The following is a 26,103-nucleotide window of genomic DNA, read 5'->3' on the forward strand; positions in this document are numbered from 1 at the left end:
TGTCTTTGACGTGTAGATGGCTTATATTGACCTCTGTACAAATAGAATATCGACATAAAAAAAAATGTAATGTTATAAAACAAAGGATGTTGTTACGCAGCTCTGACCATGACCACAAGGGGGACGGTATGTGTGTTCAATAATTGCTGGTGTGTGTGTGTGCGCTCGCTTCCCCTAGGGAGTTACTCCCCCCCCCAAAAAACAGTTTGGCTCAACAAAATAGTTTGGCTCAACACTATTTGCAGACATAACAGCCGAATACACTTGTGGTATTCTTTCTATAATGGAAATCAAATATTGTTTGGGCAATTCTTCCCAAAACTGTTGCAGAAGTAATCACAAATGGGTTGAGATGCCTTTGTGGCATGGGGTTGTGCACAACAGAGAATGGTTTCGCCCTGATGCTGGCCACTGAACAAGCAACAGAGGTCCTGGAGTAGCAGAGAATCGGCTGCTTTGTACAATTTTGCAATTGGAAACTGTTTGTTATTTTGAAATATGATTGTTTTCTTTATAGTATTTTTTTTATTTTTGGGGCCCTGAAATAAAAACACCCTGCACTTAAGTGCTGTCTGCGGCTGTGGCATCCGTTTCTATTTCATTTTGAGGTAATCTTGTGAGTCCACGGGAAACACAGCCCGGAGGTACAGTATGTTTTGGTCATTATCTGGCTGTAGGATGAACCCCTAACCAACTAGGCGTACACCAGAGTGTTTTACATGGTTCTGCAAATTGCTGTGGTAGACCTTCATCCTGACTTCAAATGGTCCAGAGGCGGTGCTTCACGGCCCAGACAAGTCTCTTTTACTTATTTTGCCATCTCAGCAATGGCTTTCTTACTGCCAATTGACCTGTCGAACCTGCAGCTCAAAGTCTTCCCTTCACCGTTGATCTGAGACTTGCCTTCTGAGACGTGTTAAGCTGTGCTTGAAACTGTTGTCCTGTGAACCGCCTATCAGGCAAGCTGTTTAGCCAGACCTCTCCCGGGTCAGAGTTTCCTGCAGATTCCAAGGGCCTTTTGATGGTGTATCAAACTGTATTCACTGACACCTTGGCTATCTTTGCAATTCATCTAAAGGAAAGACATACACTTTCTACCTTTATCTTACTATTATAGCCTGTCTGTTGTCCTGTAAATGGCCCTTTTCTTGCCATTATTATAGCACTATACTACCGCTTCCTTCCGAACTGCTGCAAGTTGTTAACCCGTTACTAGTTCCTAGAGGAAACATTCGGACATATACATTATTTTTCAGTTTTTGGTAACCTAAATCTCATTTTAAAAACTCTGGCAGTTTACCTTTGTACCATTTCAGGTTATTCACTGAACTTGAACTGCTTACATTTCAATAAAAATAAATAAAGATGGGGGTATTCTAAGACTTGACTGTTAGGGTACTCCTGCATGGCTTTCCAAAGATCCTGCCATTGCTCACCAACAGCTACACCAGAGTAAAACAATTACTACTACTCAAACTCCCTGTATATAGCAGCAGGAGAGGCTGAGGGTAGTGCAGAGAGAGGCAAGAGAAATCAGTGAAAGGTACACACACGAACAGCAGCCCAGGGATGACGCCACAAACAAACAGGGAACCAAATTTCACTGGGGCAACTTGAAACAGTACCTGAAGGTGTTGCTGTTGTCTTTTACTAATAAAGGTATCTGGAGAGACTTGTTCAGTCAAAGTAGCGTAATTGTCAACTATTATTAAGCAGGATGTGTTTGTGCCTTGAGCTGTACGTAATTCATTCAACCAGACTTTTATTTAATGGAAAGACTGTAGCCACGGAAACATACTGTAACATACATTTTCATAATTAAACAGAAACTCCTTTTCCACGGCGACTTACAGTTAGATTAATGCCCTGACAACCCAGAAAATGTTACTCAGTAAAACAGCAATCACGCACTTTCATCCGTTTTTGCGAGACCAGTTTGAATCCTGCTTGTAGATTGGCCAAAGCGTCCAGCAGAGGGTGGTGCAATTGGCCCGCACCATCTGGGTTTAGGAGTTATTTGACTATATGCATTTTCCACTTTTGCCTGCATCATTCCAGTCAATATGAAAATTTAAATGCAATCATGTGCTGTCAATTTTAAAATGTTAATGAAAAGCTATTTGGCATTTCCTTTTAAAAAGCATTGCCCCGCTTTATTCAACATTATTCAAATGTAAATTCAAATGTGAAAAGTGAGAAACAGCGGCAATCCATTGCAAATACATTTCCATGCTCTAAAACTGTTTTCCTAACTTAATGAAAATGGCATTGCAATGCGAGTGAATTTTCACGTTCATGGTTTTTGGCCCTGTCAGTAATTCTCTGAATGCGGGACACTGTTTAACGTGCCGACCGGAAATAGGTACAATCATATGGGTAATAAACCTTGGACCACCCTCAGGTGGGGCTGTCACTGGATCGAGTCGAAGAGGGTCAAGGTAACATTGCCACCACCTTTGTTTTCCCGGAGGGTCCGGAAGTCAGAAGCTGGGAAACAACAAGGCAAGCACCACATATACAAAACAGCCTTTAATGAAAATAATTCATAGGGATACCTCATAATACAGCCCTCAGAAGAGCTGAACAGGGTGGGTCGGACCAGTCGGACCAAGACTAAGATAAGTAGTACAGCGCACCATAGAGACAATTATACACACAAAAAAAGGTATAATATTTGAAAATATGTTCAAATTATAAACTTTGGATAATTAAAGAACTTAAAATAACATTACAGTAGAAACAAATGTACATATTCCATAGGTGTCAAGATCCAGTGTAATTTGAAAAAGAAAAGGTGCATAATACATTTTAATGTGGACAGATGTGTGATGCCTGGAGAGACCTCAAAATATTGTCTGGGACTACAGAGAACCAATGTAAACCCTGACGGGCTTAACTTCACCAGAGAGCAAAAGTCAACAAAGCATCATGTCCTCATAACATCAGTAATAAGCTCCTGAAGACCTGCTACAAACAACTGGCCCCTGTCTTCTCTGAAAATTTCAACTGCTCCTCGGAGGAACATACAGTTTGGCTCTGTGGAAGACCACTCCCACTCTGTGGCAGACACAGACTTCCCAATGACTTCTGGCCTGTAGCTCTTACATCAGTAGTGATAAAGAGTTTTGAACATCTGGTACTTTCGCAACTACAAGAGACAGTCCAGAACGTGGCAGATCAACTTGTTTGCCTACAGGAACAGAAAAGGTGTAGATGCTGCCCTTACATTAATTAATCATATACACTTCCATCTGGTACAACCAAAAGCACATGCCAGGTGTGACAACTGCGACCTCTGCTGGTTCACCTCCCCCTGCAGCGGGCGGGCCCCAGCGGTCGACGTCACCGGCTTTCTGACACCACCGTCTCATCATACATTTCACCTGTGTCTCGTTTAATGCACCTGTTCCTCATCATCGCTGTTTCCCCCGGTATATATGTTCCCTCTGCTCCCCCTGTCTTTGTGTGTAATTGTCTCTAGCTATTATAAGAGCTGTACGACGCTTTGTTAAAGCTTATGCTATATACTTTCGCTAGGATACAATTAAACAATCCTTCCACCACGCCTTCTCCGGTTCCTCCTTGCTCCTTTAAACCCCGAAGCCGTGACAACTTCATCCACTCAGCCCATTGAGTCACTGGTTGCTCATGAACCACATTTGTCCATGCATTGTGTATCAACTGGACTATGTGGCTTTCAGTGGAAGAATTAATGTTCCCCCATAGTTATCCTTCCACTGCCTACAATTTCCCTCATTGCTCCAAATGGTTGAATGTTCTGGGGATCTAAGGGGTCAGAGGTTACCAGGGGACACAGTATCCTGGAGGCCTCTTCCATCTGGACTTCTCTGGCTCCAACAGGACTCAGACTAAGCCAGCAGTCAACCACTCTGCCTCCTTACACTTCCCTGTTGCAGAGTATAAACATGAGGGGAACCACAGCTGTAGCTATGATGTCATGATATCCACCTGAACCTTTCATTCTACTTAAACAGAGTTACTGACAGAAGTGGATGACAGAGAATTTCTTGCTCTTAAACTCAAGGAAAACAGAAATGCTTGTTTTAGGACCCAAAAAACAAAGAGCATTGTTAGCAGATCTCACTGTGAACCTCGACAGCTGCATGGTCGTATCCCAAAAAACTGTAAAAAAACCTTGGCGTTACCCTTGACCCTGACCTCTCCTTTGAAGAACATATACAATATGTTACTTTCTATCAAATACTGAACATAGGGTTTCAAAATTCCACTGTGGAAGATTCTTGGAATATGGAGCTGAAAACGCTAAGCTGAAAATGCTAAAGCCTTAAACCAGGATTTCTGGAAAACCTGGGAATTTTGTTGATAAATGTATACACACTAAACTGATTGATCTTTCAGCTCTTTTGGCTTCTACCTCAAATTCCAAACAATCAATCAATTTATCAAACTTATTTTTCACATCACAAAGCACTTTTACCCATTTTGGGCCACATCAATGTTTTTTGCATATACATAGCCTCTGTCTATGACTTGATTTAAAATCACTATCGCACTTTTTAGGGATAGTGCGAAAAGCAAAAAACATATTTCAGTATTTCAGTAAACATTATGGCAGGAAGGATAAGGTGGGGGAGGACAGCATTTGACTTGTGTGATAGAACACTTGGTGGGACATTGTTTTTTATGTTAAATGTAAGAGTTTACTTGTTTTTTGCATTGGAAATTTGTATAGATGTTTATTTTAATTGCTTACTGTACATTACTTTTCCAGAAAAGTTGGGATAATGCGTAAAATGCAGATAAAAACAGAATGCAGTGATGTGCATTATTAGGTACTTGGGCCATGTCCTCCTGCCTAGACCAAGTTTTTTGCATTGGAAATTTGTATAGATGTTTATTTTAATTGCTTACTGTACATTGTCATCTCTCCATACAGTCGATATAAAAAGTCTAGAAAGGTGTAGCTAGCTTTCTTGCCTTCCGATAAAGAAAAAAAAAATATATTACTTTGATTTTACATGATGTCTGGTCTGTCACACAAGTCAAATTACACATCCTGCAACTTGTCTCAACAATTTCCATACATCCGGTGGAGACCCCGGGGAAGACCTAGGACACGCTGGAGGGACTGTGTCTCCCGGCTGGCCTGGGAACGCCTCGGTGTCCCCCCGGAAGAGCTGGAGGAAGTGTCTGGGGAGAGGGAAGTCTGGGCATTTCTGCTTAGACTGCTGCCCCCGCGACTCGGCCCCGGATTAGCGGAAGATGATGGATGGATGGATCAGATATTAATAATTAAAAAAAATTATCAGCCAATCAGCCATAACATTATGTCAGAGTAGTACAAAGGGAGTAGTGCAACAAGGTCCCTGAGAGGCATGGGGGGTATGGTTAGTGATGGGTCACAGAGTTCACAGAGTTCTTTGGGTCACAGAGTTAAGCAGGGTTACAGTAGATGGAAATAAACTGTTCCTGAGTCTGCTGGTGCGAGAACGGAGAGACCTGTTCCACCTGCCTGATGGGAGGAGGGCAAACATTTTATGGCATGGATGTGAAGGGTCCCTGATGATCCTGCGTGCCCTGCGTAGACACCGCTTGCACAGGAGGTGGGCACCAGTATTGCGCTGGCTGGTTTTCAACACCCATTGCAGGGTCTTCTGGTCGTTTATGGGGCCACTGCTAAATCACACTGTGGCGCAGGTAGTCAGTGCAATTGATGACGCTCCACCCCAGTGCAATTGATGAGAATTGGGGCGTGGCTGCAGCCTTTAGATTTCCTGTAATCCACAATGAGCTCCTTGCTTTTCTTTGTGGTGAGGGCCAGGTATTGTCAGTGCACCATGCCGCCAGGCACTTGACCTCCTCCCTGCAGGCTGACTAGTCATTGTCACTAATCAGGCCTACCACCGTGGTGTCGTCTGCGAACTTGACAATGGTGTTGGAACTGTGCACAGGAACACAGTCAAGGGGGAAGAGGGAGTAGAAGAGAGGGCTCAGTACACAGCCTTGTGGAACACCAGTGTTCAAGATCAGGGTGGAGGAGGTGAAGTTGTCTAACCTGACATACTGGGGTCTGTTCGTTAGGAAGTCCAAAGTCCACTTGCAGGGAGAAGGGCTGATCACACATATATTTGCAAATAGGGAGATACACACAGATACAAGGTCAGTGGGATCTCTGAGGCAACTAGAGAATCATCAATACGTATACAACTAAGGGGTGGGGTTAAGAATCTGCATGTTCATCCTGTAAAGACAACATTATGTTCCTTAGCCCCTGTCACATGTTTACCCATCCTGTCCCTTGTGTTAACCCAAATGGACAAGTTGCCCTTCATCCCCCAAGGGGCTACAGGAACATTGTAAATGATCCTTTCACGACAGCCAGCCACATTCCTGAAGAACGAAGAACAGACACACTGATGGTCTAGACAGATTAACAAATTGTCAGAGGACCCAATGATCTACTGATAACTTGCAACAATGTGTGCCAGTAGTAGAACAAAGACTTTTCCTCACACCTGGCATTCCCCATCTTGTCTAAACACTGACTCTATACTTTACAACCAGCTCAATATTTAAAACAATAATTCCTTCGAATTCACTAATTTCTATAACAATACCCAGGTGTTGAATGCTGAGCTAAAGTCTATGAATAGCATTCTTACATAGATGTTCGTTTTGTCCAGGAGGGTTAGGGCAGAGTGTAAAGCTACGGAAATTGTGTCCTCTGTCCTCTGTACCTGTTCAACAGGTAGGCAAACTGGTTGGGATCCAGTGCTGGGGAGAGGCATTGCTGGATCTTTGCCAGATCTTGCAGTTGTCGGACCTCTCTGTTCATCCACAGCTTCAGGTTGGGAAAGGTCTTTATTAGTTTATGGGTGGTGATGCAGATTTTGATGTAATCTAGAACAGAAGAAGGATATGTTTCAATGTCCGTATGGGAGTCAAGGGTAGCTTGATTGGCAAACAAATATCAGCCTGTTTGTTGAAATTGGTGCTGCAGAAGGGAGTCTGAACCTTCTGGCCACATTCTGACTGTCCTCAGTGATGTTGTGGGTCAGTGATGGTCTGGAGAGGCATATCCTTGGGGGTCGCACAGACCTCCACGTGCTAACCCACGGTATCCTGACTGCTTATAGGTACCTTATAGGTACGTTTCAAAATGTTCAACTTTTGTTGCCTTACAGCTTGAAATGAAAATACATAAAATCTGCCTATATGTCACGTCCTGGCTGTGCCCCTAGCCATCTCTGCGCTGGGCTCGGGGCATAGCCAGGACAGGACAGGAGGTGGCCTTTAGCCACCTCTACTCCTTTTTTTGGTTTCCCCAATTGGAGGCAGGTGTTAGTCATTGCCTCCAATTGGGGACCCTATTTAAGTTTAGTTTGTAGGCCCCAAGGCGTGGTTCATTTTGGTTTTGTTTATCCTGTGTAAGGAATACCCACGTCACTGGTTGCTGCTTTTTGTTTTGTTGGAGTCCTGCATTCTTTATTTTGTATTAAATGGATTACCTTACCTACCTCTACTCTGCGCCTGTGTCCTCTTCATCCCACGGCCGTGACAGAATGAACCACCACAAAGGGACACGGCAGAGATGGACGGTAGGGGAACTCCTCGGTTGGCCTGACAGCGACACTGAGGAGGAGGAGGAGAACCCCTACCGTCCCCTGCGGCACACCGGGCTAACACAGCGTCCACCCACAAGGAGACGTCGAAAGAGGCGACGGAAGCAAACCTCCGTGTGTCCGCCCCAAGAATTTCTTGGGGGGGTGCCGTGGAGGCAAGCGGAGTGGCAGGACGCGGCCGTGCCCGGAAGCCGCAGCCAGCGCTCCCTGCTGCTTGGGAGCCGCAGCCAGCGTCCCCCGCTGCTTGGGAGCCGCAGCCAGCGAACCCCGCTGCTTGGGAGCCGCAGCCAGCGTTCCCCGCTGCCTGGGAGCCGCAGTCAGTGCCCCCCGCTGCTTGGGAGCCGCAGCCAGCGTTCCCCGCTGCCTGGGAGCCGCAGTCAGCGCCGCCAGCGTCCCCCGCTGCCCAGTGGCCGCAGCCGCCAGCTCCTCCCGTTGCCCAGTGGCCGCAGCCGCCAGCTCCTCCCGCTGCCCAGTGGCCTCAGCCGCCAGCTCCTCCCGCTGCCCAGTGGCCTCAGCCGCCAGCTCCTCCCGCTGCCCAGTGGCCTCAGCCGCCAGCTCCTCCCGCTGCCCAGTGGCCGCAGCCGCCAGCTCCTCCCGCTGCCCAGTGGCCGCAGCCGCCAGCTCCTCCCGCTGCCCAGTGGCCTCAGCCGCCAGCTCCTCCCGCTGCCCAGTGGCCTCCGCCGCCAGCTCCACCCGCTGCCCAGTGGCCTCAGCCGCCAGCTCCTCCCGCTGCCCAGTGGCCTCAGCCGCCAGCTCCTCCCGCTGCCCAGTGGCCGCAGCCGCCAGCTCCTCCCGCTGCCCAGTGGCCGCAGCCGCCAGCTCCTCCCGCTGCCCAGTGGCCTCAGCCGCCAGCTCCTCCCGCTGCCCAGTGGCCTCCGCCGCCAGCTCCACCCGCTGCCCAGTGGCCTCAGCCGCCAGCTCCACCCGCTGCCCAGTGGCCTCAGCCGCCAGCTCCACCCGCTGCCCAGTGGCCTCAGCCGCCAGCTCCTCCCGCTGCCCTGTTTTCGCCGCCGCCAGGACCCGCCGTGGACTGGCCGCCGCCTGGGCCTGCGGATGACTGGCCGCCGCCGCCCGGGCCCGCGGATGACTGGCCGCCGCCGCCCGGGCCCGCGGATGACTGGCCGCCGCCGCCCGAGCCAGCGGATGACTGGCCGCCGCCGCCCGAGCCAGCGGTTGACTGGCTGCCCGAGGCCGCGGATGACTGGCCGCCGCCGCCCGAGGCCGCGGATGACTGGCCGCCTTGTCCCGCAGCGCCTTCACCTGCCCAGGAGCCCCCGCATCGTCCTACGGCGCCCTCGCCTGTCCCGGCCTCAGCGGCGCCCTCGCCTGTCCCGGCCTCAGCGGCGCCCTCGCCTGTCCCGGCCTCAGCGGCGCCCTCGCCTGTCCCGGCTCTCCCTGACCCTCCGCCGGCTCTCCCTGACCCTCTGCCGGCTTCCCCGTCTCCGGCTCCTTCGCCGGCTCTCCCACAGGGTTCTGACCCTCCGCCGGCTCCCCCGGCTCCTGCTCCTCCACCGGCTCCTATTCCCCCGCCGGCTCCCCCGTCTCCTGCTCCTCCGCCGGCTCCTGCTCCCCCGCCGGCCGTCAACCCTCCGCCGGCTCCCCCGGCTCCTATTCCTCCGCCGGCTCCCCTGTCTCCTATTCCTCCGCCAGCTCCCCCGGCTCCTACTCCTCCGCCGGCTCTTCCGCCGGCTCCGAACCCTCCGCCGGCTCCCCCGGCTCCTGCTCCTCCGCCGGCTGCCGACCTGCCGCCGGCTCCTATTCCTCCGCCGGCTCCCCCGTCTCCTATTCCTCTGCCTGCTCCTATTCCTCCGCCAGCTCCCCCGGCTCCTACTCCTCCGCCGGCTCTTCCGCCGGCTCCGGACCCTCCGCCGGCTCCGGACCCACCACCGGCCCTTCCGCCGGCTCCGGACCCTCCGCCGGCTCCCCCGGCTCCTGCTCCTCCACCGGCTCCTATTCCCCCGCCGGCTCCCCCGTCTCCTGCTCCTCCGCCGGCTCCTACTCCTCCGCCGGCTCTTCCGCCGGCTCCTGACCCTCCGCCGGTTTCCCCATCTCCTGCTCCTCCGCCGGCTCTTCCGCCGGCTCCGGACCCTCCGCCGCCTCCCCCGGCTCCTGCTCCTCCGCCGGCTCCTATTCCCCCGCCGGCTCCCCCGTCTCCTACTCCTCCGCCGGCTCTCCCACCGGCTCCGGACCCTCCGCCGCCTCCCCCGGCTCCTGCTCCTCCGCCGGCTCCTATTCCCCCGCCGGCTCCCCCGTCTCCTGCTCCTCCGCCGGCTCTTCCGCCGGCTCCTGACCCTCCGCCGGTTTCCCCGTCTCCTATTCCTCCACCGGCTCCCCCGGCTCCTGCTCCTCCGCCGGCTGTCGACCCTCCGCCGGCTCTCCCGTCTCCTGACCCTCTGCCTCCCTGGCCTGTCCCTGCGGCTCCGCCTCCCCGGCCTGTGCCGGCGGCTCCGGGCGCTGAGCCTCCGCCGGTCCGGGTGTGGTCGTCCCGGTCTTGCGGTCGGGAGCCCGCGCCTTTGGGGGGGGGGTACTGTCACGTCCTGGCTGTGCCCCTAGCCATCTCTGCGCTGGGCTCGGGGCATAGCCAGGACAGGACAGGAGGTGGCCTTTAGCCACCTCTACTCCTTTTTTTGGTTCCCCAATTGGAGGCAGGTGTTAGTCATTGCCTCCAATTGGGGACCCTATTTAAGTTTAGTTTGTAGGCCCCAAGGCGTGGTTCATTTTGGTTTTGTTTATCCTGTGTAAGGAATACCCACGTCACTGGTTGCAGCTTTTTGTTTTGTTGGAGTCCTGCATTCTTTATTTTGTATTAAATGGATTACCTTACCTACCTCTACTCTGCGCCTGTGTCCTCTTCATCCCACGACCGTGACACTATATCCGGATATATTTATAGACAGTAACCCACAATGTCTAAGTGAATAAATATTTATTTCTATATATATTTATTTCTATATACACTATATATATATACTGTATATATGTTAAGCTGTTTGAATCCTAAGTAGAATTGACCAAAATAGTTACTTTATTAAGCTGTGTGCTGGAAAACCTTAGAATATGAATTCTGTATTGTGGTGTGTATGTTAACTTGCTTTCCTTTTCAACTTCAGATTCTATCCATATTTCTCTCATAAAACATATTTGTTATTCTCTGTAAAATTTACAAAAGACATCCTTTGTAAGGGGTATTTTGACCAGCCCTCACAAATTGGTCTGTGATACTCAAAAATTTAAACTAAAGGTGAGAAAAAAAGGAAAGGAAATATTGTGCTTTAAATAGGCCATTCAGTATTACAAAGGGGGTAAATAATAAAACAACATACAGTACCTGTCAAAGGGTATTTGTAAAATAATAGTGGAATTATGTAGCAACCATTAACATGATAAAAAGATAAAAATATATGTAATATTGTAGATTCTTCAAAGTAGCAACCCTTTGCCTTCATGACAGCTTTGCACACTTTGCATTCTCTCATATCAGTGTCACAGCCGTGCCAGGCATCTACGCAACCTCTCCTAATACCTTCACTGGTGCTTTGGTAGAAGTTGGTGTAATAATTACTGACCATAACAAAATGATTTCAGATGCCTTTAAATGTATTTGTTGTTTATGAATGTGGAATGGCTGTTTATACAACTCCTTTTCTGAAAAAGTTGGAATATTTTTAAATAAAATCAGAAGGAAATTATGTGCAGACCATTTAAACTCAATATTCATTAGAAAATAGTACTGTGGTGGATTGAGGGGGTGGGTATGTGATGGACGCTATGTTCCTGCACGTTGGCTCTATCTCCTGGCCAGGAGAAGGGCCTCAGCGGGGGGTTCAATTACCCTACCCGCCAACATCACTCCAACAAGCATCAGTAAACCCTATCTGCGCCGCCCAGGGAAACCAGGATGGGACCCAGTCCGAACCCAAAACTGGGGAAGAGGCAGCCGACTATCATGATCAGTTCCTGGGTTGAGAAATCTCAGGGGATGTCCTTGATGGGAGCTCACACCAGCCCCAGCTTGGAACAGCACAGTTGGAGGACTCTAACCTCTTCCAAGCAAGTTCCTGGGGTGAATGATCTGATGGCTGCTTGCTTGGCAATTAAATTACAGTTATTGTATTATGTAAAGGAGGAAAATGGTCAAGTTACTGTCACATTGCTGATCAGTTATTAAGGTAGGAATATTGGTAAATAGTCTCTAAATAGTTTTTGGTTTGTGAGTTCAGAATTCTGAAAACGAAACAATGTAATATAGGCTACACCTATGAATTTAGAAAATGTATTGGAAGGAGGGTGTAGCTTTCAAAATTTGCTTTTCTAAATCAATTACATTCACAAATAAATTAAACTACAATAGTCAGGTACAGTAGGCCTGACAATTACATTTAGTTCCAAAATCATGTTTAATTAACATTTTAAATAATGTTAATTAATTAATATTGTACCTTAAATTTTCTTATGTAGGCTATAGAATTTACAATCTTACATTTTAGCACCCGGTTCAAATGTTATCATTGGATTGAATGGGCGTTATCAGTGGTTATCAGCCTCATAGGTATGGGTCAAAAGGGGCCTGCTACGTCTACTGGTAGGCTCAGAAGGCTGTCTTTTGTCTTTTGTTTGCCCTAATACACTTCTGAGGTAAAGACCATCCAGGTAGGCTTTCATTTTGGTTTCTTCCTAAATTTTTCTGCCAGTCATAAAAGGCACTTTCAAATCAAACAATTAGGAAGTTATAGATAAGCTGCATACTGGGTGTACATCCACAAATGACATAACTTATCTTACATTCACTAGAAATTCTGTGTTAGAGACACTTTTCACTAGAAAGCTTACATTCTACTGGAGAAAGTCCCTTTCTTTTTTTATAATATGAAGATAAGCATTTGGAGAATTGTACTTCCTCTAACAATGGGTGAGTTTAAAAGACAAAACATCTTATTTCTGGAAAATGTAGAAAATTGTGAACACTGCTTTGCTTCAAACATATTTTAAGGGCTGCTTATCCCTACTTTAAGTTGAAAAATGTAAATCATATTTAGCTTACAATCATCCATCAATTTATAAAAGGAGGTGCTTAGTGATAAAATAGTACAAAATGTATTGAGATAAATTAAATACAAATGTAAAGTTGCAAGCCGTTGAATCTGAAGCATAGATCGGTGTCTCTGTTTATGTAGTCACTTCTTTGATTGTGAGTTTTTAAATCAACATTTACATTACACATACATTTGTGATGTACAGCCTATTTCCTTAAAAAACTGTAAAATCCGGGCAATAAAATTGTAAAAAAGTACACATCATTACAAAAATAAGGCTTGACTTTTAAACAATCATGGTATATTGACATTCACTCTGAAAGCCAAATCAACCAAAAAAAAGGAATTAACAAAGGGTTCTGAAATAAGTAATAATGTTCTCACTGAATGTTGTTAGGTAACAGGGAAGTGAGTCCTAAAACCCACCCAAAATGTATCCTATACACATTTTTGTAAGCTGTTTCAACATTTCATATTTTCTTGTACTAGTATTGTCCAGTGATCTGAGCCGTTATCCCTTGTTCACAATTAGTACTGAAGTGTGGGTTCGTGTCCTGACAACAGCTTTTTTACAGAAGCAATCTCTCAGTATGTACAGTATTTTTTTTTATTGATTGATCTATTTTTTTTTTCTTTTATTTGGAATTCAAATTTTCATAGGTGCAATTATTCTGTTAAAATAATATCTTACTCAACACAAGTGTTGGGAAAAGTAATCAGAAAATATAATTTTGCAACTATTAAATTACTAATGACTTCACGCTGGATGTTAATAAAAGGATAATTTCATTTCCCTATATACATTTCCATTAATTCTGTATACATACCATCAGCACTTTGTATTTCATCACTTGATATGAGATTTTTGCATTTCACTGAACTTCAGTCTCTTGGCAATTTCTCGCATAGAATAGCCTTAATTTCTCAGAACTGAGATGTTTCAGTAGAAACTTCTTTGTTTCTGGACATTTTGAGTCTGTAATCAAACCCACAAACGTTAATGCTGAATATACACAATACATCTAAAGAAGGCCAGGTTTATTGCTTCTTTAATCAGCACAACAGTTTTCAGCTGTGCTAACATCATCGAAAAAGGCTTTTCTAATGATCAATTCGACTTCTAAAATAATTAACTTGGATTGGCAAACACAAGGTGCCATTAGAACAGAGGAGTGATTGTTGCTGATAATGGGCCTCTGTACGGCTATGTACGGCACATTTTAGAGTGGCTTTTTATTGTGGCCAACCTAAGGCACACCGGTTCAATAATCATGCTGTCTAATCAGCATCTTGATATGCCACACCTGTGAGGTGGATGGATTATCTTGACAAAGGAGAAGTTCTCACTAACACAGATTTAGACAGAAAGAAATAGGCCTATTGTGTACATAGAGAAAGTCTTAGATCTTTGAGTTCAGCTCATGATAAAGAATTTGGGCAAAAACAAAAGTGTTGTGTTCATAATTTTGTTCAGTGTAGATATTCAGTTAAAAATCCAGCTACAATATTCATTTACAACATTAACAATGTCTGCAATTTCTGATCAATGTGATGTTGTTTTAATGGATAAAAAGATGTGCTTTTCTTTCAAAAAGAAGGACATTACTATGTAACCCCAAACATTTGAATGATAGTGTGTTTTACATCCACTTGCATATGGTGCGTAAGTACTTTGCAAAAGGTATATGCACTTCAGGTGGGCACATCCTTGGGTGGGATGCCAGGTGGCATCCCTGGGGAGGGGGGTGGGTCCTGTCATGCCCTCACCCTGATTCTGTTCACCTGTGTTGTCTTGTCAACCCACCAGGTGTCCCCCATCCCCTTGTTATCCCTGCTTACTTAACCTGTCTTCTCTGTTTGTTCTAGTTGCCAGTTTGTCTTGTTTGTTCTTCCAAGTAGTTCCCGAGTTGTCATTGCTTTGTAATCCCAAAGCCCTGTGTCGAGATATCACGTGTACCAGACTCCTGCCTGTTCACCTACTCTGGTCTCCTGCTCATCGTCCGCCTGTACCTTCGCGGAGATCACCTGTGTACCGAACCCCTGCTTATTTGACTGCTCAATTCTTGCTTTCCGACTGTTTCAATGAAACACCTGAACAGTAATTCCTGCCTCCTGTGTCATGCATTTGGGTCCATGTCTGATTTCTGATAGGCATGGCTCTGTAGTAATTACGGGTGCTAAACTAGCATGCCTGCAGTCCTGACCTTGAAAACATTTGGCGCATTATGAAACCAAATATATGACAAAGGAGACCCCAAACTGTTGAGCTGCTGAAATCAGCTAAACTGATTACTGCAATTGGTCTCCTACTTCATTTTTAAAACTAAAGCAATTGGTCTCCAGTTCCCAAATGCTAAAGTATTGTTAAAAGGAGCGGTGATGCAACAGTGGTAAATATGCACCTGTCCCAACTTTTTTGAAACTTATTGTTGGCAACAAATTCAAAATGACTTTCTCCCAAAACAATAAAAATTCTCAGTTTCGACATTTAATAGGTTGTCTTTGAACTATTTTCAATTAAATATACAGTTAAATGATTGTGCATCATTGCATTATATTTTTATTTGTATTTTACACAGTGTCCAAACTTTGTTGGGATCGTGGTAGTAAGAAAATTATAAAAGGTTAATCCCATCTGTCAGTGAATTTGTAAATAAAATAAAAATCTGTGGTGGGGATTCCCCCTTTTTTGGAAACGGGGTTGTAGACAAAGCTCGCCTAAGCGGCTTAATTTGTTGTTACACTTCACATACAACTGTTAACCCTTTTCTGTTGTAATATGTTTGGTCTATTTTTCTCCCCTACAGTTTTTCAAATGGCTTTATCTTCAGTGCCAGGTGAGTGTTCCGGTGCAAATTAACAAAAATCCCCAGAACATATTAGATGACATGTTAGAATGTATTTTAAAAAAGAATAGAACGTTCTCAACTCTGTATTGCTCTCATGTGGAATTTCTTTTAATCACCAAGAACAGACATTTTAATCAGTATAGGATCTTTGCCAGGGCACAAACATCCCATAAAACACATCTACATACATGCACTTGTATATGCTGCCCATATCCACAAACCCCCTTTTTGATTCTTGTGTATCTGCATTGAGCAAAGGCCTATAATTTCTCCCCACTAGAGAGTAGTAGCATTGACAATGCTGATTTGTTTTTGAAACTTTAAGAAAACACTTCTTATTTTTTTACCCAAATTATACCATGTCCGCAGGAAATGCCCATAATGTTAGTGCAATTGAGAATACAGCAGAAATAAATGCAATTTAACTGTAGCAGATTTTATGTTTTTTGGTAGAAGTAGCAAATTTCCTTAACCAAGAAGGAATGACTCCTTCACAAGGATTTGGTTCTTGGTAACATTCAGTGGTGGTCGCTACCATTAGGAAAGGTAGGCAGCCGCCTATGGCCCAGAAGGCGTAGGGCCCCGTGAAAGTTCAGACTGAAATAATATTCTTAGCTTATTCACTTAGTACAGCCTAGCAAACACTCTATTTAGCCAACAAGAACTCCTGGACATCGGAGCACAATGCACAGAAATCATTTTTGACAACTTTCACCTTCCACTGGAGATTCCGAGGACGTCCCGTGAGACAATATAAACATTGTCGATTGGTGGCACCCAGAGGCATCGTCAAAATCATAAACAAAGGTGTGGGAAGTGTGGAGGCATCCAGGCTAGGCTAAGACTAGCCCCCATCGGCCTTCACTACCTAGCCTTTTCCTCGCTAACATACAGTCACTGGTGTCATGATTTACGCGGAAACGTGACTTAACAACAACATACCCGACAGCGTAATTCAGAGCTGATTGGACTGAAGTAGACTCTGGTAAAAACAGAGGGGGTGTATTGTGAATTTATGTAAACAAAACATGGTGTACAAACACTAACTTATCCGGGAGTCACTGCTCAACCAATCTGGAATACCTGATGATTACATGCAGGCTTTTACTTGTCTCGGGTGTTTACATCAATTGTTGTTATGGCAGTCTACATACCTCCGGATGGTAATGGTAAGTTAGCAATGAAAGAACTGCCATTAGCAAACAGCAGACAGAACACCCAGATGGTGTTTTAGTGATTGCAGGGGATTACAATCACGCAAACCTGAAAAGGGTTTTTCCCAAATTCCACCAAAATGTCACCTGTCTCACCAGAAGAGACAAGACACTAGATCATGTGTAATGTTGAGGTCTTTACCGACATTTTCAACATGTCATTGCCCCAGGCGGTTGTCCCAACGTGCTTCAAGACCGCAACCATTGTGCCAGTGCCGAAGCAGTCGACCGTGTCTAGCCTGAATGACTTCTGACCGGTTGCACTCACCCCCACGATCATGAAGTGCTTCGAAAGACTAGTTCTGGCCCACCTTAAGTCCTGCCTCCCCCCAACACTGGATCCCTCCCGGTTTGCCCACTGGTCAAACAGGTCTACAGAGGATGCCTTCTCCACAGCTCTACACTCTGCCTTGACCTACCTGGACAAAACCAACACCTATGTGATAATGCTATTCATAGACTTCAGCTCAGCATTCAACACGGTCATCCCCTCTAGGCAGGTCAACAAAATCCATGACCTAGGGATCAGCCCTTCTCCCTGCAACTGGACTTTGGACTTCCTAACCAACAGACCCCAGTATGTCAGGTTAGACAACTTCACCTCCTCCACCCTGATCTTGAACACTGGTGTTCCACAAGGCTGTGTACTGAGCCCTCTCTTCTACTCCCTCTTCCCCCATGACTGTGTTCCTGTGCACAGTTCCAACACCATCGCCAAGTTCGCAGACGACACCACGGTGGTAGGCCTGATTAGTGACAATGACGAGTCAGCCTACAGGGAGGAGGTCATGGGTCTGTAGACATGGTGCTCTGACAACAACCTGGCCCTCAATGCAGAGACAACCAAGGAGATCATTGTGGATTACAAGAAGTCTAAAGGCTGCAGCCACGCCCCAGTCCTCATTGATAGTATTGAGGTGGAGCGTGTGTCCAACTTCAAATTCCTGGGTGTCCACATCTCCGAGGACCTCTCCTGGACCCTCAACACCTCAGCCCTGGTCAAAAAAGCACAGCAGTGCCTGTACTTTTTGAGGAGGCTGAAGAAAGCCTGCCTGTCCTCCCAGATCCTTATGAACTTTTACCACTGCACAATCTCAATCATTCTAAAAACTACATCACAGCAGCAGCTCCATAGCCAACCGGGAAGGCACTTCAACGGGTGGTAAAAACCACCCAGCGCATCACTGGTGCACAGCTTCCTGCCATCACAGACCTCCAGCGCAAGCAGTGTTTGCGCAGGGCGCGCAGGATCATCAGGGTCCCTTCACCTCCATGCCACAATATGTTTGCCCTCCTACCATCAGGCAGGGGGTAGAGGTCTATTCGATCCCGCACCAGCAGGCTCAGGAACAGTTTCTTCCCATCTACCTTGCTGAACTCTGTGACCCAGAAAACTCTGTTGACCCATCACTAACCATACCTCCCCGCCTCTCAGGGACCTTGTTGCACTACTCGCTTGTGCTACTCTGTCACTGCCTTGCAAAGCCTGATAATGGTCGTTTTCAGTTGTTACACATCTAGAATGCCATTTAGAAATTGCCATTTCTACCCAATCAACTATTATCTCACTTGTAACATACACTACACCTAAACTTTCTGCCCTCCTCCATTTGCCTTGATTGCACAATTAGTATTGCCATTTGTACTGCATTTGCCTTGATTGCACAACTACACATTCCAATGGTATAATACATAGAGTATACATAATACTTGTAAATACTTGTAAATACATTTTCTGCCCTCCTCTAATTGCACTTCTGGTTAGATGCTAACTGCATTTCGTGGTACTGTACTTTTCAATGACAAAGTTTAATCTAATCTAATGTTTCAGACTGAGCCCCCCCTTTTACTCTAATGGTCTGTCCCATATTGTTTCTCACGGCAGCAACCCAAAAGACGTTTAGGTTGCTTACGGTGACCATCCACCGTTCCGGCGTGATGGATACGATTCATTTTTCATGAATAGCATCAAGGCATTGTTGATGGTTGCGCAAAGCATCTCAGGACGGCAGCATGGTTGTATGAGCTGTTCTGGCATGTCAAGAAGTTGGGCCACGGTCAGTATTATGCAAATGATTCCAGCTAATGTGAGGCATTTATCCAATGGAAGTAGAGTCTTTCATAAACAAGGGAGGGTCTTCCTTGTGGGTCCCTCATTTTACTGCAACATGTGAAAATATTTTGCATACCGTAGACAAATAGCGTGGTGCTGAGCAGCACAAATTGCCTTCCAAAAATGGGTATTCATCCTTGCAATCCGGGCTCCGACTCCCACAGATCAGTCCTATGTTTGGACAGTCTGAAATACTGCAGACTTCATGAGAAAGATATCTCACAGATACTGAGTAAAAAACTTGAATATAAGGTTTTAAAAAACATACAAAGAACAATGAGAAGCCTTGAATGTTTTGAAATAAACGTAATTGATAAACCTGTTGATTAATCTGTTGCCATAGTGGTGCAGACTAGAGTCTGACTGATTATAATTGTGAATTGATTATAATAAAAAATTATTGTTGTTTATTGATCAGAAACTGTCTGAGAAGCCCATTTTCCAATTTAAAACTTGCATTCATGACAAGCTAAGTGAGTGTCATCCTGGGGACTAATAGGTTCAGGGACCTGGCCTAGTGGGCAGAGAACAAGTGAATTGTCAATTAAATGCTGTCTTATCTCTGCCCCATTCTCTAAGACATTTTTCATTTCATGGGGGATTCCTTCTCATACTATTATTGCCATTTTTCCTTTCTCTCCAGTATTCTTCCACATAATAATTCATGTTTTTTTCTTATCTCACTAGGCCTATGAAACAAAACTGATGCAAGGATCTTTGCTGTTTTTACTATGTTTAGTTTGCTATTATTGGATGTAAGGCCTATTACCTAACATTTTGTGTACCAAATTGCTAGCACTCATTGATTGGTTGAACAGTGTTAACACAAGTTATTTATATTGGTGTGAGGAAGATCCAATTCAGATCAAGGGTTTCTTGTGTATTAAAAGAGTATAACAGAGTTGCAGACATTTTTAACTACTTTGATTTGTTTTTCTGTCCTGCACCTGATGTTTAAAATGCAGTTGAAAGTACACAGTAAGCAAGTTTTTATAAAATGTTTGAGTAGATCATTATTTCTGATTTTCCTATAATTTCCTTTTTGTTAGCCGAAGAGATCAGACTGGTCAATGGCTCTAGTCGCTGTTCAGGAAGAGTCGAGGTTCTTTACGAGAGCCAGTGGGGAAGAGTGTGTGGTCAGAACTGGGACATCAATGACGCCAATGTGGTTTGTGTCCAGCTGGGATGTGGGAGGGCTAAAAGTGTCCTAGATAGTGCCCAATTAGGACACAGGAGTGGTGGTGGGACTACATGGCTGGATAATGTTGGGTGTCGAGGTAATGAGAGTTACCTCACAGAATGTTCACATGGAGGGTTGAAACACCAAGACTGTTTTCAGGCTAAAGATGCTATAGCTGTCTGCTCAGGTAAGAACACTCCCCGTGTTTCTGTCATGACTCAACGATGTAAAATGTATGAAACATATTGCAATACCCTAATCACAGTAAATGAGAATGTTGTAACACTGATAAGTACTTCCAACTGAGAAGCATATTCCAGTAGTTTTAACACTTAGTCCAGAGTGAAAGAAACATTTAGTAATTGAGTAAATAACCTTGTTTCCTGCTGAACATCAAATTCAGTTTAATGCTTGTGAAAGAACTATGTTCAGGAAGGTATAGTGGAATTCTTGATCTATATCAATGGGTTTATTTTATGTTTTAAATGAGCAACATTGTTGTGTACATTGCTGTGTATACACACCTTGTACATGTGAAATGTAAAACATAAGCCTCAACCTAGTTATCATTTTTAACATTTTCAACGACTATGAAATATCCAACCAAATTAGAAATGTTACTTATGTGACAGTTAGGAATGCTGGAGCAATAAGGGTAACAGTCTTTGTCAAAGACCCAATGAGATAGACTTTTACAATGTAAGCTCAGGGATTCAATACAGCAACCTTTCAGTTAGTGTCCCCATGCTCTTTCTTGTTACCTGCCAACTTATTGCTTCAAATCATAATTTTCTCTTTCATTCATAGTTAAACCAAGCATTCGACTGGTTAATGGGACAGACCTCTGCTCTGGGAGGGTGGAGGTCTATCAAGCTGGCCAGTGGAAAAATGTGTGTGGAGACACATGGAACCTGCAATATGTTAACGTTGTGTGTAGACAGCTGGGTTGTGGAAAAGCGCTGTGGGCCCCAGAGAAGGCCTACTTTGGTCAGGGCAGTGGGCGCTCTATCACTCAGTGCTCACGCACAGCACAAAGAACGCATGAATGTGGTCATGGTAACGACGCTGATGTTGTTTGTTCAGGTAAGTGTAGAATCTATTGTCTACACTTCAGTTACATCAGGATTTGGTTTGAAAATTCTGAAAAATGTAGAAATGTCTCATCAATGGGACAATCCTGGTAAGCATTAAGTATTACTGCCATATTGAGCCCTATTCTGCCACCTAGTGGAGAAATTACAGTTTCACAAAGTCTGGAACAGAGTATCTGGCTAATTCAGTATATAGTCCAGCAGACTGTTCCCTCAGTTAATGTAAGTTCACTGGATGTTTTGACCTACAGGTTTGGTCTTGCAGAAGCCTTCCCTCTCCATAGACCCATCCTATTCTGACATCTTACATGGAGAGCAGGTCCAACTCACCTGCAATCTCCCAACCCTCATCCCATGTAATGCTGTAGAATTCATCTTCAACCTGAATGGAGACTCTGTCATGAATGTAACTGTTGGATCCTCACAGTCCAGAGTTATGTTAACCCAGTTTAAAATGGATGCTTCACATCAGGGCAGATACAGCTGTCTCTACAGAACCACCTCTAATGGCCAGGCCGTCAGCTCTCCTTACAGTAACTCAACTGAAGGTGAGATAGTTTGAGGAATCTAATCATCATAGTTAATCATCACATACAGTTTTAATGAGTGTAATCACCACTGTCAAATTCCTGTTTATATTTTCTACAGTGGTACTTCTACATCCAAAAATCTCCCTCAGTGTTTCAAATGTTTCGATGTTCTGGGGATCTAAGGGGCCAAAGGTCACCAGGGGCCACAGCTTCTCCATAACCTGCTCCATTCAGCCACGGTATCCTGGAGGTCTCTTCCATCTGGACTTCTCTGGCTCCAACAGGACTGAGACTAAGCCAGCAGTCAACCACTCTGCCTCCTTTCACTTCCCTTTTGCAGAGTATAAACATGAGGGGAACTACAGATGTAGCTATGAAGTCAACTTTTCCACTTGGGCATTAGGGTCAGCTAAAAGTAATCTGACCGTCACCATTAGAGGTAAAAATAACACAAGCTTTACCAAAAAGCTGTACCAAAAGCATCCTTTATGAAACCTAATGTAGAACAATTTGAGTATTCCAACGAGTTATTTTCCTTCATGTCAAGTGTTGTGCTTGTTTTTTGTATTATATGAACAATAACCTTAATTTGTCCACTTCAACTTCTTTACTTATCTTTATGACTTTTTTTTTAATACTTCTATTGTCTCCAGCATCCATGGTCCCCTTCATTGCCTCTGGAGGGACTGGTGGGCTGGTACTGCTGTCACTGTTTCTGGTTGTCCTCTATCTAGTCAGGAAGAGGACAAGGGGGAGCAGGAATCCATCTACAGAGACAAACCAGAGAGAATGTAAGTGTTTTACTATAGTGATACTCAAAGCCAGAACCTGAACTTGAGTTAGACCTTAGGATTGGAAAGTTGAGTCAAGTGGAAGAACAATTCAGTCTGAAATGTGTTTGTTAATAAATCATTTCATTTGGAAGTATTTTTCGGTCATCCAGACTTTGCTGTTGATAATATTAATGAACCAATGTTTATGTGACAGGTATCAATAACAGATACGACAGAGGCCGAGAAGAAGGAGACTATGTGAATGTTGAAAATGTCCTTTACCAGAGAGGCCCTGAAAAAGTGAATTGTGGTGTTAAAGGAGTTCTACCTGGGTTTCGTGTTACTACAAACAGTTATGATGAGGAAGATGATCATGATTACATTAATGTCTCCATTCAGGACATTGCTCATGACATGAATGAGGACATTTATGAAAACTGTTAGGAAAATGAATAGCAGACTGACTTATTTCTGACTCAATCACATGGATTGGCCATAGAAACAATAATGCTATAGTTACAGCTATGTTTGGTATAACATTTTCATAGCATTTTATTTAATAATTAATGACAAAATCTTGATTATGGATGCATTATTATTGCATAATTTGTGAGTGGGGCACCATCTGCTGGTTATTGCTTGGCAGGAAATACATTTTTTTGAAAGACATTTCAGGATAATAGCATTTCTCCAAGATATGATCTTAATGTTATTAAGGCTTCAATCCAGGCTTTTACATTTTTTTCAAGGCATTTGCAACTCTTATTTCATAACCAATTTTGCCATCATATTTACTCTGTTTGATAATTTAACTTGTAACTTGCTAGGTTGAGAGCACATGAGCCACACTTTACGGCCACTTTAAATCTTTGTAGAATCTCCCTTTGCCAGTAAAACATCAGTCTTCTCCTGTAACAGGCAGCCAGATTCAGATGTAAAATGTCCTTGTATTTCATGTGACAGTCATTTTATCTCTGTGCAATGATAGTTATTTAACTCTGATTTTAAATATACGAAAACATACAACTGATACGTAGATTTGTAAAATATAATTATTTGGATACCAGTGTTCGCGTTCATGTTACATATTACGGCACTACTGCGTTAATTGAAACCTTGGCACTGCCCCATAATATTGGTACCATCTTTAGAGTGATAGTATTACGTAGGCAGGGAATCTGAAAAACAACCCCACAACATCACGGAACCTCCACCATACTTAACAGTGAAGAACAGATTATTTTTGGTAAATCCGACCTTCTGTTTACGCCAAACCCACCTTGAGTGTTAGTTGCCAAAAAGCTACATTTTTGTTTCATCTGACAATAGCACTCGGTTCCAGTCAAAGTTCCAGTATCGTTTTGCATACTCCAGGGCCCTCATTTATCAATGTTGAGAAAAGCTTCTAAATTAACTCACACAAAGACAATTTAGAATGTTCACAATTACAAAAAAGTTGGTATTTACCAATTGCTCATGTTTGATTTACGCACACCTGTAATTTGCCTTGATAAATCAGAAACTTTCTGGAACACTGTGCTAGTGCATGTGAAGTCTCATTTACATAAAGAACTCCCCTAAATGATTTATGGTCACAAACCTTCCCTTTAAAAGCTATACTATAATAAAATATTGCATATGTGACAAATTAATGAATTGGATTGAAACAAAGGACCGTTTGCACTCCGCATAACATGCACACATTATGCTCTGAAAAATGAACACAGCCCATGTTTCAGGTGTACACAGCAACAACTGTAATAATGCAACAGAGTTACTCACTTTTGCTAACTTGATTTGGATTGTGGAGTCTGGTGGCCTGTTGTACTTTTTGCATGAGCCAATTTTTCTCAGAGTATGCTTGTCTTTAATGTTTTTGTCATAGAAATCTGTGCACTTTTAACCAAAATGTATTTTTATTCAAAATGTATTAACAAATAGTAACCAAACATTGCCTTTGTTGTTGTTACAGCGAGTAAAGATTTCACGTGCACAGGTGCTTTTTCAAGACACCTGAAAACTGGCCATGGAAAAACAGGACATTTTGTCACCCTATATACGCTTTAGGGGGTTTGTAAACTTGTCGACCGTGGCAAATAGTGTGGATATTATTGATATTTTTGTTGATTATTCCCAATAAATGTTGCTGTCTAGCTCTGTGTAAGTCATAGTTGAAGCTACCAAGGTTTTGTTTATAGATGTCATAGTGGATTTGAAGTTTTCCTCCACTTACGTTCCGATTTCCTACATTCTCTTTTCAGGGCGCTTACCATCATGGTGGTTCTCCATGTTGTTTTCTATTTGCTCATAGTTTTCTTTACCTTTACCGGTGCAACACGATCCATGACATTCAGTATTTTGGCATTAAAATTATCCAGGAGTACATCAACTGACTCTGAACTTATTGTTGGAGACAAAAGCTATGGCCTCCATAAACTGAGCATTGGTACTCTCGTTAATGTACCTTTTCTTAACAGAAACAGAGTTTACTTGACCATCCGGGGTAATAAAAAAAAGACAAATGATCAGACAGGGCCAAGTCTTTAACCATGACAGAGGAAATATTGAGTCTTTTGAAGTGAGATCAAAAGAGTCAAGTAGTGCAAAAAGTTATTAGGCATTACTGTCCATATTATCTATGTGTATGTTAAAATCCCCTGTTATAAGAAATAAGTATAATCAACAAACATAACAGAGAGTAGTTCAGCAAAATCATCAATCAAACTCGCAGAGGTCTGTAAATGGTTAAAAACAAAATGCTAGGAACACCCTTCAAAGTAAAACAGATGTATTCAAAAGAAATAAAATGAAATGATTTTCTTTGCACGGAATATATCTTTCAACAGGGCAACCACTTCTCCTTTCCTACCATTTCAACATGTATTCATAGAACCTCATATTTTGTGCTGTCTCGTTGAAAACACTGGCACTACAGTCTTCTGTTAGCTAGGTTGTAGAATATTACAATTGTTGGCGAGAGATCTGATATTAAGTAAACCAGCTTAATAGAGATAATAGGGGTTCCTGGACTATTAGGTTGACGTGTTACAGATTACAGATTAGACAGATTTACTGCATAAGTTGCATGCACTCGATTCCTTCTATTTCAAATCAACACAGGAATCTACAGCACGGTTTATAATTAGGTGTAGCCTGGCCCGGGGGCGTGAAGGTGACCAGTAGGCTTGATACTGTCCACCCTTGCTGTCTTGCCAGGTGGGCTCTCGTCGCCACTGGGATGCCCTCCCTCCAATGCCCTTCGGGGGAAGAGTCACTGGCTTGTTGTTGACTCTCTATTGCGCACTTGTGCAGTTGGGCTGTACGCTGCTAGCAATACTCGGCCCTCATTCAGGGGGGTTGCGGTTGGTGGGTGTCCCTTTGGTTGATGCCTGGCAATGTGGTTGGATTGATTTCCTGCCTGTTGGGCCCTGTCCGGGGCCTCCCCCGGGTAGGGCCACAGTGTCACCGGACCCCCCGTCTCAGTTTCCAAGGTGTTACGCTGCTATATTATTGTGCTGGGGGACATGAGGGATGTACTACTAACTTTTCTCAGTTTCCTCCAATTTAAAATTTTAGAAGGAGATGAGGTCCTGGTCCACACCTGCGGATTACCTGGTTTGGGGGGACCGTTGCTGTTCCTGTCCTTGTCCACCTGGTCATACTTCTGACCTAGTCTAAAATCAAATATACTCTGGATTTAGCCAAGAGAAATTTAT

General features: G+C 44.4%; 1 pseudogene; it reads left to right on the forward strand.

Annotated features, from left to right (window-relative positions):
• The first annotated feature begins 86 nt into the window (after positions 1–86).
• Positions 87–22,831, forward strand: LOC117595228 (annotated as a pseudogene).
• The last annotated feature ends 3,272 nt before the right edge of the window (positions 22,832–26,103 follow it).

Source organism: Esox lucius, chromosome 11 (assembly GCF_011004845.1).
Source record: "Esox lucius isolate fEsoLuc1 chromosome 11, fEsoLuc1.pri, whole genome shotgun sequence".
NCBI lineage: Eukaryota > Metazoa > Chordata > Actinopteri > Esociformes > Esocidae > Esox > Esox lucius.